We start from the raw sequence: 6,000 nt of genomic DNA, 5'->3' as shown, positions 1-6,000 counted from the left end.
AATATTCCTAATATTAAAGGATAGCTTATAGTATAGGACTATCTAAAAGCTCTATCTAGTAGGATCTTACTTAATTAGGGTTAAACTATATTTTAAAGAATTATTAAAAAGTTAGTAATAGGATAGCTAACTTATAACCTTCTATAGGTTGCTAAGATCTACTTATTACTGCTCTAAGAGAATAATATAAGATTAAGCTCTAAAGGTCCTAGAGTGTTTGTAATAATAGGAGCTCTACCTTCTAATATAGAAATCTGGATCACTAAGGTTAGGAATAATTTAGGAGATAGATTATTATATTATCTCTACTACGATCGGACTTATATATATAGAGCTTTAGCTACCCTTACTAGAAGGTAAATAATTAGTAAACCTTCCTTACTAGAGCTCCTACTTTTTATTAGGCACTTAGTAGTAAGCTAGTAGTTAATTATATAGTAGGTTATATAGGGGTATTAATTAGGATTAATTAGATTAAGATACTCTATAATCTAGTTAATATCCCTCCTATAATACACCCCCTAGGTATAGGTAGATCTTTTATTATTGTAGTTACGCTTATAGGTAGTAGGTAGTGTAGCTAATTAGAGTGCTATATATCTAAAGGGTTAAATTAGCTTACCCTTTAGATACTAACTAGCGCGCCTTCCTTATTTAGCTTGCGCTAACGCGCTTAGATATTAGCTAGACTAAGCTCTATAACTCTATCTACCTAACTATAATCTTTACTATAGCTTAAATTATAGGATTATATAACTCTAAAGATCTAAACTATACTTATATCCCTACTAACCTATATCTTAGTTAAAGTTAAAAACTGCTACTTACGCTTACTCTACCTGCGCTACCCTTATTACCTCCTACGCAGCTAAAGCTACTATTACTAAAGCTACTACTACTAAAGAAGAGCGTGCTACTACTAAGCGTAAGGCTATTATAGAGTATATAGTAGCTAAGCGTATAGCTACTACTACTATAGTTAAGATTGCAAAGCTAAGGAAGGGCACTCCTACTCTAGCTCCTACTACTCTAGCTCCTACTACTCTAGCTCTAACTCTAACCCTAGCTCCTACTCCTCCCTAGACCCTACCTAATACCCCTACTCCTTCTCCTACTCTCTCTCTAGCTCCTAAGGAGACCTTAAGATCCTCCTACTATAGAGAGCCTAGTTTTTATTATACTAAAACTTATTTAAATTATCTACACTCTACGCTCTTTAATAAGTCTAATAGCAAGTGCTATAACTCTTCTAGTAGGGGGACTTAGTGCTAGTAGTACTCCTTTAGGTATAGCTATATCCTAATATATATAATCTATATAAGAATTTTTCCTTTATAACGCTTAGTAAGATTTATACTAATAAACTAATAGCCCTAAGCTTGCCTAATATTCTACGCTATCCTTCCTAGTAAGGAAGTAGGTAGGTAAGAGCTAAGACCTTCTTAAGGATAAGAAGTAGAGGGTCTTAGTACTTCTTAAGGAGAGCAAGGCTAAGTAGCAGGAGCTAGTAAAAGCTACTACTACTACTACTAAGCTTGCGCGTAAGGCTACTTGTAACAATAAGGCAGAATTGCCTGCCTATTGTTCTATGCTGAGTTAGGCCCAATAAAGGCCTAACTCACTAATATATATAGAGAACAGCTCGCCTATAGTTAGGATAGGCATGTTCTTCTTGTCCTTTTGTACAAGACCTATAGGTGTAGGAATCTTATCCTTTTCTATACAGACGCGCACTCCTATATGCCTTTAAGTCGTATAGGATAGCTTTTAGATGCCCTACCTACCTAAGTTGTTACATTATAAGAAGAATATTATCCTAGCTAGTAACGGCATTTAAGAATATCGCACTTGTTGTTATTTTAAGCTACTAATTTAGTTCTGGTAGCTACCTAACCCTGCAACTCTACAGTTAGAACAGCTATTAGAACTTCTAATAACCAAAGCCTATAGGCTTAGACTTCTAGACCTATAGGTAGTGCTAGATTACCTTTAGAAAAATCGCGTTAGATTGCGTTAAGGTAGAGACCTAGAGACTACTAAAAGCCTAGAGGAATTAGAGGCAAAGCTAATATCCTCCTAAAACCAAACCCCCTAAAAGAAAAGAAAAGATTTATTATTCTTATTAACTATAAAATATTAGATAAAGGCAAAGGAAGGGTATCTAGTTTAGCCACTTTTAAAAGCCTATTTACTAATAGAAAGAAATTAGATAAGGAAGACTTAATTAACAACGCCCTCCTAGAAGGACCTACTTCCTATCTGTCCCTTAAGGTACCTTGTGCTCCTAGGAAATCTTAAAGCAACACCTCCCTTAAAGATAAATATATATTAACCCTATCTAAAAAGGAGAGGTTAGAGGAATAAGTTAAGTAACTTACTAATTAGTTGTACAACACCTCCCTCTATAAGGAGATATAGGGTACTACCTAACCTAGCTAGTCTTTAGCTTCTATATTAAACCCTATAGTATATGCTATAAAAGCTAAGAGATAATCTAAAAAGACGCTAAATATCTCTATACTTAGTAATAGTGCTAATCCTACTTTTAGATAATAGCAAGCATCTATTTAGGATAGGCTAGAGATTAACGCTAACTACTACCCCTCTTCTAGAGCTTGGATGGCGTTAGTCTAGGGACACTATTTAGGACTAGCAAGAGAATACTTAGAGCCACGTTACCTATCTAATTCCCTAAGTCTTTAGTTCTAAAAAGCTAAGGAAATAATTACCCTCCTTTAAACTTACTTTATTACTAGAAATAAGACAGCTAAGAGTTAGACTGTATTTAACTGCCTGTACATAACTAATATAGAGACATTCCCTGCCTTTAAGTTATAATTCTAGAGTCTTGCTATTAGAGGAGAAGTACCCTAATTAGAGTAGTATTACTACCTCTAGATAAAGATTACACCTTCCCTAAGGATGCTAAACCTTGCTTTCTAATAGAATTGGCACAATAATTTCAAGACTATAGTAGATTATCTTACTACTTTTAATATAGAACGCCGCCTATACCCTACCTTATCTACTCTTACCTAGACTACTCTATTATCTAGAAAAGGACTAACTCCCTTCTAACACTCTAGAAACTAGTCCTATTTAGACGCTAATTAGAAATCTTATAATAGACCTTTAATAGCTAAACCTTATATGCCCTACTTGCAATAATAAGGCACTACCCCTTAAAATAATTAACCCCTATCTGCTACGCTAGCCACTCCTAGCGCTACTATAATAGGAACCCTAGTAACTTGCTATAATTATAGAAAGCCTAGGCACTTTAGTAGTAACTACCCTAAACCCCCTAGGATTTAGGCTATAGATATAGAATAGGTTATTAAGAATTCTAAGGAAGAAGAAACCGCTAAATTAACTAATTTAGATGGCTATTAGACAGGAAACAACAACGCCTAGGAGGATCCTCCTTCCTAGGCCTAACTTAATATAACCTGTTAAACCTTTCCTTAACTAAATTATTTGTTAGTTCCTATTTACTTGCATGTATAACCCTATGCCTTAATAGATCTAGTGTTTACCTAAACGCTTTAGTAGATACTAGGGCCTAAGGTTATTTATTTCTTAATTTAAAAATTGCTTATAATATCTCTTCTACACTTAGGGTACCTATCTAAAAGCTACTATACAAGCTTACTATTAAAGGGTTCTAGGATTAGATTACCTTCCTAGTTGCCTACTATATTTAGCTTTATATAATAGTTAGTAGCTAAAAGGTTTATAACTGCCCCTTTATAATAGTAGACTTAGGTTCTTAGGATTGTATTATTAGATAATACTAGCTAAAATAGTTCTAAATCCTAATTAATACAGATAAATCTTAACTAATCTAGCTAGAGAAATATCCTCTAACCTACGACCTAGCACCTCTAATTCTGGTACAACTCTACTAGTAAGTGCTATCTACTCTAGTTACCCACGATATCTTACAAAGAGACGCCCTTTAGGATTAAGAGGAGAACTAGAACTAAAACAGTCCTAGTTTAATTAACAGGATACGTAGTATACTTAAAATTCTAGCTACTTATAGGGCTGCTACTAAACCTATTACGCTACCTACCCTAGTCTAATTGCTAATAGTTACCCTACCTGCAAAATTCTAAATTGCTACTATTTCTGCTAATGCCTTCTATTTTAATATAAAAAAATCTTCTAATAAATTCTTTACTACTAGCCTGTATAAGATTAAGCGTAGGATCTAAACCCTATCTAAATAGGACGCTCTTAACTATAGCTTGTTAGATTAGAAGCTCTTATCTAACTATAATTCCTATTAGGACGTCTTTAACAAGGCTAAGGCTAACAAACTTCTAATCTACTAGCCTTATAACCACAAGATAGTCTTAGAGGAACCCCTTCTAAACTACTAGAGTCCCCTCTATTGTTAAAATACTAAGGAACTCTAGGCTACTAAGGAATATGTACAAGAGCACCTACAGAAAGGTTTTATTAAGACTAGTTAGAGCCTATTTGCCTCTCCTATCCTATGTGTTAAGAAGCTAAATAGAGGCCTTAGGATCTATATAGATTACTGTAAGCTTAACAGCTTAACGCGAAAGGACGCGTATCTAATACCTTATATAGACAATCTATTATCCTAGCTAGCTAAAGCAAAAATCTTTACTAAGCTAGATATTTGTGCCGCCTTTAATAAGATCTAAATAGACCCTAACTTAGAGGAGTATACCACTTTCTACACTAGGTATAGTGCCTATAAATACAAAGTCCTACTATTTAGGCTGTGTAACAGACCTGTAACCTATTAGCGCTATATAAATAATATACTAATAGATTATTTAGACAATTTCTATATTACCTATCTAGATAATATCCTTATCTACTCTAAAAACCTTAATACTTATAAGGACTATGTTTAAAAAGTCCTTAAGCGTCTTTGTTCTACTAGATTATAGGCTAATATTAAGAAAAGCAAATTCTATACAACCTATACCTGTTACCTTAGATATATCCTTACTAATAGAGGTTTAGAGGTAGATCCTAATAAAGTTAAGGTACTCTAAAACTAGTCCGCTCCTAAGACGATAACTAGAGTAAAGTCCTTTCTAGGATTTACTAGATTCTACTAGCAATTTGTAGAAAACTTCTCTAAGATAGCTAAGCCCTTAACTGCTCTTTAGAGCCCTACTACCCTATTTGTATAGACTTTAGAATGCTAATAAGCGTTTAACTAGCTTAGGAATGCCCTGCTAGCTATCCTAAGCTTAGCTTACTTCTATCCTAAGTACCCTCTAAAACTAGAGACAGACGCCTCTAATAGAGTTATTGCAGCTGTCCTCTTACAGGAGCATCCTAATAGGAAATAGTACCCTATATTCTTCTTTAGTTAGACCCTTACTAGTTCTAAACTTAATTAGGAAATCTATAATAAAGAATTGTTTATAATAATCTGCGCCTTTAAGAAATAGCGTGCTAACCTAATAAGTACTTAGCACCTTATTAGAGTATACACAGATTACTAAGCACTAGAGTACTTTATATCTACTAAAGTCCTTAGTGCTAGGCAAGCTAGATAGCTAGAGGTTATAAGTCCCTTTAACTTCTAAATTAAGTACACTCCTAGATCTTACAACGCCTAAGCTAATATCCTAAGTAGAAGGGAATAGGATATGCTTAACCTTAAGACTACTTAAAGGGATAATTGCTTATAAGTAATAATCGCCCTAGATAGGTTACACCCCTAAATCAACTCTGACTTAGCGCAAGACTACCTAGCTAAGCGTTCCTTACTAATCCTTGCTTTAATTATAGTAGTTTAGAACCTTATAACTCTTAGATCCCTAGAACTTATTAAAACTCTTTTCTAAGAAAATAGGTCCTTATTCCTAATAGAAAGATTAGAGTTGCCTAAGCACTATTAGATAGAAAACAGACTCCTTCTCTACTAGGATTAACTTTGCGTGCCTGCTAGATTAGTCCTATGTACTAGACTAATTCGTGAGGCTTATAATTAAGTATCTACTACCT

The sequence above is a fragment of the Plenodomus lingam genome (genome assembly GCF_022343315.1).
Source record: "Plenodomus lingam strain CAN1 chromosome Unknown contig_7, whole genome shotgun sequence".
NCBI classification, from domain to species: domain Eukaryota; kingdom Fungi; phylum Ascomycota; class Dothideomycetes; order Pleosporales; family Leptosphaeriaceae; genus Plenodomus; species Plenodomus lingam.
This window is presented reverse-complemented; position numbering follows the sequence as displayed.